Raw genomic sequence first — 13,135 nt, forward strand, 5'->3', positions numbered from 1 at the left:
AAGCCATTGGCATACCTTTATTTGGGGAATGAGTTAAAAACCAATGTCAAATGCAGCTCTCATTTACACCAGTGTAAGATGAATATAGTTATTCTGCATTTACAGAGCTGATCTGGACCATGAGTAAAGACCTAAAGGATCCTTGCTGGCTTGATTCAATTCCCACCAAATCTAGCCAAAGACATTTCATTCACTTTAGTGACAGATGAGCCTTTATACAAGCTGCAGGCCCCAGGGTCCAGGTCAATGGAGGATCTGGGTGATCCTTCACCTTTACATCTATAGTAATGAATGCAGCAAAAGCATGTGAAGGAGCAAAAGTTCAGAATGGCCAGAAATTAGAAAAGGGGAAATTAAAACTCAGGATTATTTGGTGGAAAGATGTATGCTAATCTTTTTCCAGATTGCTCATGCGCACCTTTGATCTCTCTCCTTTACACAAGACTTGATCCTTGAATAGAGATCTTTATAGCTGTATAAATTTATAGTTTATAAATATTCCAAATAAACACTTTTAAGCAAATAGCAGCAAGCAAAGAGGCGTAATGCCCCATTTATAGATACCTTTATCCCTTAGTCCACTGCACCTTGACAGAGAAGCACATCTCAGGCAGCACAGAAAGAAAATTTGCAGTCACAAAAGCAGGAGACACCAAAGGATGGGATGGCTCTGCAAACTGATTGTCCCCATTCTGGGCCAAGAACGTAGGAAAAGGACCCTAACAGAAAGCCAGTCATTTCCATGGATGCATCATTATTTCCCACTAAATCTAAATCCTGACACTTAATCTATAAGAACAGAAGTGACTATAGTGAAACAACTTTGTGGGTAAAGGAGTGCAAGAAACTTTTCCCCCTGCCAAACTCAGAGTCCAGTCACTTAACAAAAGCTTGTTGAGGTCCACTGAAATAGCTGCTTTGACTTTAAAGGACATTGTATAATGCTGAGTCCAATTAAATAAACCTTCTGTGAAATGAAATCTGCTTAGTGATTACTGCACAACAGGGAAGGGTGAATGACTGAGAATGGAGATCCCTATGTATAACTTTTATTATACTACAATCTCTTCCTCAGTGGGTCTGACAGGAACCACTTAATGTGCTCTGAAGTAATTTTCTTTGATTTAATCTGATTTACGAACACTGCTAGGTTCAAATGGCTATAGCCCAGTGTGGATACAAAATTGGTATCCACCTTCACCTCCGCAAAAATGATTTGCAGATATATGCACCACACCCAAATCCACGGATACAGATGCCCACAGATATAAAACAGGTATCTGCAGATTTGCAGGGCTCCAAAATAGACTGTACTATCATTCACTGATAACAGCTAAGAAAACATAAGGACTCGGCCACATATATATAATCCTCTTTCCTATTTTGACAATTTTTTTTATATCGATGGTGGCATTGGGTCTCTGGCAATACACAGTTAGGTTTGCCCCTTATAGCTAACAAAACGTAGCTGATCAATAATAGCCCAGTGACAAACTGCCTCTTGGACACCCAGCATTATTGAATCTACTTCATTTGTGTTAGAACTGCTTTGTTGAACACAGTGCTATCATAGATTATTTGTTACATTTGAGCAGTCACGTTACACATTCAGTAAGGAGTGAATCCCAAGAGCTGCAGATGGCTTCCTACACAGTGGAGAACGTCTTTCCATATCGGGGAAGGTTTTGTACTGCACACAACAACAGCTCTCACTTAAAGACGTTTGTCATAGATGGGCTCAGGAGAGCTCAAAACAGATTTTGATTCATTGATAAAACTTTCCATCCCAATTTCAAAATTTTGATGGAGGGCAAAGCCCAAGACAGCCAACCAACCAGCAACATTTTCACAAATTTTCCTAAGGATGAAACTGTTAATAGTTCTAATTTTGAAAAGCAAATATATAAAAGGGTAGGGGAAGAAGAGCCGAGAAAATTCCCTTTTACTTTTGCCCATTATCTCAGCAGTGCTGCTTATAACGCTCTTCTGAAATGGGTGTTTAGGTCAATCTCTTGTGCCATAACTACATGGTGAACTAAACCTGGCAGCCCTTGTACCCCTTTAGCTACACACATTTATACTCAGACCGGCAACCCACAAGATTTCTTGTACAAACCCACATAGTTGTACCGGTTCCTGTTCTCTTCTCTGCCACCAACAGGACATGACAGTTGGGCTGTTGATTGGTTTCCGTAGCAACTCAGTTCCTCATCTCTAGGCTCTACACATTCCTAAGGCAGGTCTGGTCCAGATCTCTCTAGGCCAGACCCAGGTTTCAACTGGTCTGGCTCAGCTTCCTCTGGACACAAAGGCTGTTGTGTATTAGGCAGCCAGCACTGTACCACCTCAGTGCAGAATCTCCCATGTTGCCTTACTTCAGGAAGGGCTCTGGTCTCTCCTACCTCAGGTAGGGTGACTGATCTAGGAAACAAACCACCTTTCCCCCACAGAGAGATGATACAAAAAAAAAATAAAAATAACCTACCGCCACTAATCACAGCAGTTTCTTGAACAACAAGAACTCTTGTGGCACCTTATAGACTAACAGATATTTTGGAGCATAAGCTTTCGTGGGCAAAGACCCGCTTCATCAGATGCATGAGTGGGGGGGGGGTTTCAGAGGGGTATTTAAAGAGTGGGGTCCCGGTAAGAGAGAGGGCCAGAGCTGACAAGGTCTATTCAGCGAGGTGGAAATGGCCCAGTATCAACAGCACTTATCATAAGAAGAAAAAACAAGTCAGATCAGACAGGGGGATGTGAGTCTTTGTCAGAGTCTAATGGGGAGCTGTTAGCACCCAGAGCAGAGAAACTGCCTTTGTAAACTGTGAGCCACTCCCAGTCTCTGTTTAATCCTTGGTTAATGGAGTCAAATTTGCAAATAAATTGCAGCTCAGAGATTTCTCTCTCTATTTTTGTGTGCCTTACATGTGGCCGTTAGGTAATCATGTTTTCAGTTCCTTCTTTGTGGCTGTAGGTGGACTAGATTATATTAATCCTATGCCATTTACTTTTAGATTGCTTCAAAGCCAATGAGTGTTGAGGGCATTCAGCACCTCTCAAAAACATACACATGATGGAGCTGTACAAATGAATATAGTTTGGTGCTGCACAGTTCTACAAAAGCAGCCATTGCCCTGCTGTGCTTTGGTTAGTCTGCCTCCTGTATCACCTTCATGTTTGTCTCCTCCTCACAAAGGGAGCAAAGAGCTTCCAGCATTATTTGTATGCCGCTGCCCTTAGGAGGACTGAGCAGGAAGCAATGAGGGGAGACTGTTCACTATAGGAAGGACAATACAAACTCACCAGTTCTTGTTGCGTTACTTTGAGCCTGGCAATATTATCTTTTTACTCCTTCTCCTGCTATCTCCTGACATAGAAAGAGAGGCTGGGAAGAAGAAGAATGTGCTAAATACTGGGCTCGAGCCTCTTCTCTCAAACCAGTTTTACTTTGGTGTGTTTCCACTGACATACATGCATTTCTCCCAATTTAGACCAGTGCAGGGGAGAGGACAATCAGATATTCTTCCCAACAGTAACTGGAAACTGTGTGGGTGGGGGCAGGGGAGAAAGCTGAGCCAAATCAACTGAAATTTTTCATAATTCCTTTACTTTGACATAAATTTGTTTGCCAAAGAAACTCCAGACAAAATCACAATGTTCCATTGACATTTTTAAATGAACTCTTTCAATGTTTCCATCAATTATTAAAACAAAAAGCCCAAGAAAGCTCAAAAGTGAAATGAAACTTTGATTTTGAAGTGTTTTCTTTAGACCAAATGGAATTTCATCTTCTAATTCACCAAAAGCTCCCCCTTCCAAACAAAAAAGAAAATCAGGTCAACCTAAAATGATTCCCGCCCCCCAACACACTTTTTTCTTTTGGAGTTGTCATCTAACTAAGACATTATTTATTCACCTAACCTTATTATTTGCCTCAGGTTCCACTGCAGTTCAGCTTTCAGTATTGGAAAGATTGTTTAACAAAATGTAGTAAATTGAAAGTGCTGCACAGTTAGCAGGTATTGCATTATAGATGCCAGGGTATATAAGTGACCTTTAATCTTTTTTCCTTAGATTCCCTGGGCTCTAGTGCTTTATTATTTCTTTTCTCATGTACGTATCCTGGTATTTGTTTTTGTTGGTTTGGTTTTATTTAACATTTGTGGATGTCAGTATATTATGTAAAAAATAATGCATTTTCTACCAACATGAAATGGATTTTATCTGCTTTTACACTGTTCTGTGATGCTGTAAGCTAGGTGTTACATCCTGAGCACTCAACATAGGGTATGTCTTCACCGCTCAGAAGATCGACCCAGTCACTTTAAAGGACCTTACTTCTTCCCATTGGCTCACGGAAAATAAACTGTATTCCTGTTTATATTGCATCACTTTGGAAGCTCAGAAAAATGGGGGAAGGAAACAAAAAACAAAAATTCCAAGCCAGTATGTTTCAATGAATAACACAGGGCCAGACTCGCCAGTGATAAACCCAACTTTAACAGTCTAAATAAGTCAGGTTTTACAGCTAGCTTAGATCATTGTAGCAGTGCAAAGCAGCTACAGTTTATTGATAAGCGTGGCCCAGTAGCTTTAATGTTATGTACAAAGGGGTAGAACTACAAACATATTTAGCCCTATTTGTATAGGTAAACATTACACAAAGGAACTTTAATAGAAGACTTACGTGAGCTAGTCTGGTCCAATAATGAAGGACTGATATTTATGTAAAGAAAATATTTTAATGACTCCTGTGACCTCAAAATCCTGCTATCAGGAAAAAGCAAGAGGCAAGTGACCTTTTAAAACATGGTTGTGATAGAGTTGATTAAAGGTAGAAGCATAACCTCACTGGAGACTTATGGCTTCTGTTTATATACAGGACAGGTACAAAACAATTTCCTCTCCCTATGTTGCCCCCATCCTGAGTTGCAGGGACTACCTTTAGGTATGAAAGTCATCTCGTAAGAGATCATGTCTGAAGGTGTGCCCTAGCATGTCTCCTTTGCTCTCAGTACCTTTCACTGACTAGCTGAAAGAAATTTGACATGAGGTCTCTGCAGTTCCACAATAGCTAGTCACTTACTGACACTGCACATGAAACAGAAAACAGAGGCGCAGCTCCAATTAAATTCACTTACCTGTACGTGTGATCAAAACAAATTGAAAAGTAACAGAAGAGTTTCACACGCCAGTTTACTGAGCCCCTGATGATACATGACAGACCTCTGACAGATGTCTCCAAATAGGTTTATATGAGAGTCCAGGGAGCTAATAATTGTTACTTTGCCCAACACACAAGGAAACATGAGACACTCCCTCTACCTTGGTGCTTGTTGAGAGTGTTTACCTTCCTTCCAATGAGCCTCTGATAGGAGCACTCCTTATTCACGCTCCACACCCTAGGGAAGTGGGTTGACTATTCTTGTTAACACTTTACTGGCTGATTTTATAATAGAAGGCAGAGTGCTGATGCTAAATAACTATTTATTGGCCAGATGCACCCTAAAAATATTCACCACCTGTTTGTGGAAAGTAAATCTTTTCCATACGTATTTCCTGGGCCCTAGACGGCAGTATGTTCTCATCCTTTTAATGGTTCGGTACCACAGTGAATATGTACAATTAGTAAATGAGCAGAATGCAATATGAGACTTTTAATGAGGACAGATCTTGGTCAATGAGACCCCCATATACAAGAATATAGTGCAGTTATAGTAGGATATTATGTAGTTAGGAAATGTTTATTTATGACTTATTTGGAAGTGGGTTTTACCCATAAAAAACTACTAATAAATAAGCTACTTAAAATAGCAAGTTACATAAAAGCTACCTAATAAATGTTTTAGTCTCCCATGTGCTCCATGACTGCTTGTTATTGATCAAGATCTGTCCCAACGGGGAGGCATATGTCAGTGTTAATTGCCCATCAACTAGCTGTTTAATTCAGCAACTTGAATAGTAAGTTGCAGTTGCAATGCTGTTCTATGTAGTACTCAGGACACATCACAATATTTTGGCCACTCTTTTATCTTGCCTATCTAGCAAAAGCCAGCTCAGAGAAATTAAAATCATTGGGACACATAATGGGAGGTTTGTGGTGAAAAAGAAACGGCAAAATACAGGCCCTGAGTTTTTTTCCTCAGAAGCCAGATTTCCTTGTATGTCCAGTGACTTCCATAAAGTTACTCCTAATTTAAACCAGTGTCCATAAGCTTCCACTCAATATAAAGGGCATTGCTTCGTATCCTCGAAATATTTAACTTCAAGTCTCCCAGTTTCCACTTACACCTCCGCATGTTGGGTGGTGGGCTGGCATCCCAGAATGCTGTATGTATTTGGTGTTTGGGAAGTACACTGACGTGACACAGTTTGGTTCTACAGCTTATGAGAGTGGCAATTGTTTCACATTAACATTTCATGTTGTGTATGTGCAAAATGCACAGATGCCAAGTGTCTCAGAGATGAGCCTTTTTCCACTGTAGCGGATTGCAGTGAGAGAGGCACTGCAATGGCTAGCTAAGCAGATTAGTTTCATCCAGTCCATGGGTGCATGAACGACAGTGCGCATGGTGTTGAACTGTTGTTCCAGGTTTCCTGCTGCGGAAGCAGACCATATGATTAAGTTTACAGCACAGGCTTCTCACCTTAACGCTGTTGATGGGTCTGAGGCACAAAATCCACATATGGATCTTGATTTGAAGCTGACTAAAAGTCACATGTGCTTAGATCCAGGTCCACCACAGCTTAGGACTCGTGAACATTTCACAACTTTGCAAGAGTGAGCTGAGGAAAAGGATAACACTCACACTCATGTCTGTGAACTGAAGTGAAGATACAAGCATCCAATGACTCTAAGTGGGTCACCTAGCTGAAAACCTGGACCACCACTACAATTTTCCCGTTCCACTTCTTGCCTGGAGTATTTTTGAGGGGTCAGTGGTTGGTTCTGGAAAAATAATATTTAAAATTTAGCTTCAGGTCCTAAATGAGCATAGTTTCCCTGCCGTTGATGATGTTACACCAATATACAACAGCCTAGTAGCTCTGACAAGCCTGAATTTGATTTGTTTGCAGATATTATCCAGTTGGTACATGGAAATCTTAGAAATGCAGGGCTGGAAGAGACGTTGAGAGGTCATCAAATCCAGCTGTTTGTACTGAGACATGACCAAGCAAATAAAAACCATCCCTGACATCTGTTTGTCCAACCTGTTTTTAAAAACCTACCATGATGGGGGGTCCACAAACATTGTTGAAGGCCTACTTCAGAGATTAATTACCCCTCCTACTTAACGATGGGGGGGAGGCCGGAGACTCCTCTGACTAGTATGGCAAGGAGTCAACCCCCACATTCTTATAGGTCACCTTAAATCTCCGATGAGGTGGGTGAGTGGTAATGTCCTGGCAATGGAATTGCTGGAGGCACTTGTATAGAAAATAAGGAGCTGTCATCTGACCTAAATCTCCCTTGTTTAAGAGTAAGCCCATTTCGAATTATCCTACCTACAGTTAACAGTTGACCACAGTTGATAATGGCTGGATGCCCTTAACATATTTGAAGACTTATCAGGTTCCCTTCCACCCCTGTCTCCCCCATACACACACTTTCTTTTTTTAAGACTAAACATGTCTGAGGGGATTGGGGGTGGTGGTGTTTGAAGCCTTTCTTATAGTTCAGGTTTTCTAAACCTTTTGTCATTTTTGTTGATCTCCTCTGGCCTCTGTCCAACTCACTCACCTCCTTCCTGAGGCATTAGTGCCCCCACTCAATCACAGCACTCCACCTCAAGCCCCAACACTGCTGAGTAGAGCAGGACAATTCCCATTACCCACATCAAACATGACATTCCTGTTAATATACCCAGACTGGCCGCATAGTTGGCTCACATTCACTAGTTGATCCACTGTAACTCCACGTCTCCTTTAGCAGTACTTCCACCAGTTATTCCTTCTTTTGTAGTTGTATATTTGATATGCCCCTCCTGTGTGAAGACTGCTGCACTTCTGTTTGTTGATTTTCATATTGTTGGTGGCAAGCACAGCTGTTCACGCCATGGGGGCTTTCAGAGTGCTTCGCTGCACTGAATGGATACAAACGTAATACACACTGGGAACTTCTGCAATCAAGTGTCAAAAGTTCAAGGAGAGACCCAGTTTAAGCAGAGATGTAGCTGACTGCGAAGGCTTTGATTAAACAAAAAGAATTCACTCTTTATCTTCACTCCGTTTTTTGGATATTTTTAATACCACTGTGACATATTAGGGCCAAGTTCCCAATGGAGCAAACAGACAAAAGTGCAAGGGGGTGAGGGAGATTGATGGTCTAATGGCTAGGCCATTTGACCAAGACCTAGGCTGAATTCTCAACTCACCTTCAAGCTGTCCAGAGTCACTCAGAAAGTTGTTTAATCTACCCCCTGCCTCACTTCTCCATCTTTTAAAAGGAATTAGCAGTTCCCTACCTCATGGGCGTTTCATGAGCAGAAAAATCCATTAACAAACTCAAAGGGCTTAGACATTGGATGATTTAGGCCTTGCAAGGACCCACATAAATTGTAAGAATGCCATGCCTGTCTATGCAGTAAAGAACTTGGACCATTTACTTCAATGGAGTTATTCTTGATTTACACCACTGTCACCGAAAGGAAAATCAGGCCTGCTTAGGTGGACGCCATACACCTGGTTTTGGTGGAATCCGTACTCGCCATTGCCTACTCCAGGGCTGGCCAACCAGAGCCTGAGAAAGAACCAGAATTTACCAATGCACATTCCCAAAGAGCCACAATAATACATCAGCAGCAACCTCCCCTCCCACCCCCAGCACTTCCTGTTTGCTGGCGGCCCAGCTGATCAGCACCTCCCCTTCCCTCCCTGCTCCTTCTACCTAGGAAAGCCGGAATAATTTGTGTAGTGGGGGTGCTGAGAGCCATTGAGCGAAGCTGTAAACCCTGGCAGGAGGAGGAGGCGAGGGTGCTGCAGTCTGGAGCTGCGTCTACACGTGCACGCTACTTCGAAGTAGCGGCAGTAACTTCGAAATAGCGCCCGTCACGTCTACACGTGTTGGGCGCTATTTCGAAGTTGAAATCGACGTTAGGCGGCGAGACGTCGAAGTCGCTAACCCCATGAGGGGATGGGACTAGCGCCCTACTTCGACGTTCAACATCGAAGTAGGGACGTGTAGACGATCCGCGTCCCGCAACATCGAAATAGCGGGGTCCTCCATGGCGGCCATCAGCTGGGGGGTTGAGAGATACTCTCTCTCCAGCCCTTGCGGGGCTCTGTGGTCACCGTGGGCAGCAGCCCTTAGCCCAGGGCTTCTGGCTGCTGCTGCTGCAGCTGGGGGTCCGTGCTGCATATACAGGGTCTGCAACTAGTTGTTGGCTCTGTGTATCTTGCACTGTTTAATGAAAGTGTGTCTGGGAGGGGCCCTTTAAGGGAGCGACTTGCTGTTGAGTCCGCCCCGTGACCCTGTCTGCAGCTGTGCCTGGCTCCCTTATTTCGATGTGTGCTACTTTGGCGTGTAGACGTTCCCTCGCTGTGCCTATTTCGATGTTGGGCTGAGCAACGTCGAAGTTGAACATCGACGTTGCCAGCCCTGGAGGACGTGTAGACGTTATTCATCGAAATAGACTATTTCGATGTCGCAACATCGAAATAAGCTATTTCGATGTTGGGTGCACGTGTAGACGTAGCCTGGGAGTGGGAAAGGGGCAGGGATTTTGGGGGAAGGGGTGGAGTGGGTGCAGGGCCTCCTGCAGAGCTGGGGATCGAGCAGTGAGCAAGCCAAAGTGCATTGGAAAGCTGGTGCCTGTAGGTCCCTTCCTAGAGTTGGCGCCTATGGAAGATGCTACACATTAGTTTCTGAAGGGCTGCAGGCAGCACCGGACCCACAGGTTTTTAGTCTGTAGTAGCAGCAGAGGATATTATAACTGTTTGCAGAAAATCTGATGCTCTTCATTAAAAAATTCTAGACTGAGAAGGAGTAACAACAAATACAAATTGCTGCGTTCCATAGTTTTTCACTCTGTTACTGTTTCGGAGCAGAGTAAGAGGCAGATGCATTTGAGCTCTGCAAAAGGATGCAGCCCTGCCAGGATATAAAATTTGTAACTTCAACTGATGTGCAATCTACAGCCTTGGTCTGCAGATATCCTCATCAGCAAGTGTAGGTTTCCAAGGATCTAAAGTACATGTCCACAGATTTGCTGGGCTCTAAAGATACGATGTAAGTCTGTTTGGATGAGGGGTTACTCACCTTGCTAGTCCATAGTTGTTCTGCTGTTCTACAGATCTCCTCTTGAAATTTCTGTACTATACACAGACCACAGATACCGTATTTCTGAGCCATAACTCTGCTGATATCAGTAGAGGAATGCTGCTGTAAAATGATGCAAATAAGAGAAGAACTGGCATGCCTATTTTGCAAATGGACACTGCTTTAATTAAGCAGCACAACACTTGTGTTACATGGCAAAATGGTACAGACAGGTAAAAGAAATGTATATGGCTAATGTTGAATTATATAGCTAGGCTGATGTTTAAAGAGCTGGGTTTTCAAACACGTCCAAGTGGGATCTGTGGTCTAACTAACTTGGACCCTTTTGGAAATCCTATCCACCATGTGCACTTGAACAGAACCAGGGAAGACCCAAAGGGAGAATTCAAATCAGAAGATAGCTGCTTCCGAGCAGCTCAGCCTCACGTTTAGCTGTTTGCATAGATCACTGAAGTATTGTTTCTTTCTTACCATTTCTATCCACCCTCATGTGTCTTTTGGGAAGAAATACTCTGAACCACCTGTTAGACTTGGTCTACACTAGGCAGGTAAGTTGACTGCAGATATGCAATTCTAACTATGGCAATTGTGCAGCTAGAATCAACTTATCTGCAGTCGACTTTCTTCTCCATCTTCCTAGAGGGAGGGAGAAACTCTTCCATCAACCTCCCTTACTCCTCACGAAATTGAGGAGTACAAAGGTTGACTGCCGACCCCAGATAGTTTGATTTCATGCATCTCTAACAGGTGCATGTAATCAAACTTTGGAAGATTGACCCTGACCAGGTTGATCTTCTGCATAGTCTAGATGTACCCTTAATAAAGGGAAGCTGCTCTCAAATTCTTCTTTCCTTGTTATGGCGCCATCCTTACAATAATGCACCAAATAGCCACTCACAGGGAATTTCAGCCTTCCACTTCCACTTACAAATAATAAATGTCATAAATACATCACAAGCTAGCTACTGCTGTTGCCCCATTCAGGTAGCTACTGTGCCGCATCATCATATTGTCAGTATTTCACTTGTTTATGCAACCTGCCATGCAAATGGCAAGGTTTCTAAAGAGCAATTCCGTTCTGTTGACGTTCATTTCAGCTAGGCTAGAGCCATTATAGAAGTGGTTGCAGGGCTAACTTCTTCCCACAGTGCTCAGACTTCACATCACTGCCATGGGATTGCATGGGTGTTACCAAGGGTAGAGTTAGGGTTCGAGGCTATAACGTGCTTTGGGATCCTTCTGGTTTAAGAGTGCTGTATAAACACAGTGAAGGCAGGGAGAGAAGCATTTATGAAACTACGTGTTATATTTGTCTGTCTTGGGACACGGGTGCTCTGCAAAGGAGCTAAGCCAGTAAATGCCAGTCAGGAAAGCACAGAAATTACAGGAAGAATCTTTCTTCATGATTGTTCACAGGGTGTGTTTCAATCTGGAATTCTATCCACTCACTTCTGTTGTTCTCAGCCCTGCAGGCAATACTTATGATTCCAGCCAACAGACGTGCCCCAGCATGTGAAAAATGTCAGCAAGCTACCTGCTGTGAAGGAGCGAATACAGCCACAGAGGGGTCCTATCACCCTGGTGGCTGCACAGCAGGCTGTGGTGGGAACGTGACCTAGGTAACACAGAAATTAGTAACCTCTGGGCAAATCCTGGGAGCTCCCTTCCTATGCAGCCAGTGCCATTCAGGTCTGCACAGCTGCCATGCACAGAAGGCAAGTTCCACAGAGCAGCCAGATGATGGCATGAAAATGGGAGTGTCTCCAGGACTGCCAGAGCCGTGTTACACTCCCTCAGGTCCACGCCCACAGCACAGGTTCTAACTGGTGCATGAACTAAAGCAACCCCAGGCTTGAAATCAAGTGATGCTGCAGTCAGGGTATATGTCTAGTGGAGCAGTGCTAGAGCGGCCAGTACCATGCCGTTCCTGAGAACTGGGGACATGGACTCACAGCCAGAAAGGGCACAATGATTGTGCATGTTCATTGAACCTTTCTATCCAGTTATTTCTGATAGAAACAGCAGCTGGACAGAGAGCCACTAGTGTGGACAGGGATGGTCAGAGTATGCTGCTCACTCACCTAAGAAAAATCACTTGTAAGGTTGTAGCAGCACCGTCTGGTGGCTCCTGTCATAAGAGGAAGCACTACCATTAACAATGTCAAGAATGGTCACTGGCTTTGAGTGCCTCAGTTTGAGACATCTGCCTGAAACACAAAGGTATGTCTAGTGGGAAATGCAGACACCCCTCCCTGCCCCACTCCAAGTTAGTCGCTGCTTTTGAAAATATTGGCCTCGGGCACCATCCTCTTGACACAAAGACCTTTGATTTCAGACAGGTGCAGCACCCTGGATCTCTGCTGTCTCTGGAGAACTGCCTTTGCTACATCACGTTGTTTCACCTCAGGTGGTGTTTCTTCAATGGGGTGATAATACTCCCTCTTTGCACACCCTTACAGCCAGCACACAGTACAGGTGGACATTCCTTCAGCACAACAGAGACCATTCAGCTACACTGCATGCATCATTCTTAGGCTCTAACATGAAGATTAACATCTTGTTGGGAAACTGCAGAACTTGGTTTAATGATTCGCTGTTGACCTCTCTCTGTCGCTCACACATACAAGGCAACAAAAATGGTTTTCCCTTCCAGAAACAAATGCCCAGTAACACCTCCCACAGACCTGTAATTACTGGTTGACTGGGAGGACCTCGCAAATGGAACAGAGAGGTAGCCGTGTTAGTCTGTATCCCAGCAAAACAAATCAGCCGTCATGTGGCACTTTAAAGACTAACAAAATAATTTATTAGGTGATGAGCTTCTGTGGGGCAGACCCACTTCTTCAGATCTGGAGA

Source organism: Carettochelys insculpta, chromosome 4 (assembly GCF_033958435.1).
Source record: "Carettochelys insculpta isolate YL-2023 chromosome 4, ASM3395843v1, whole genome shotgun sequence".
Lineage (NCBI taxonomy): Eukaryota > Metazoa > Chordata > Testudines > Carettochelyidae > Carettochelys > Carettochelys insculpta.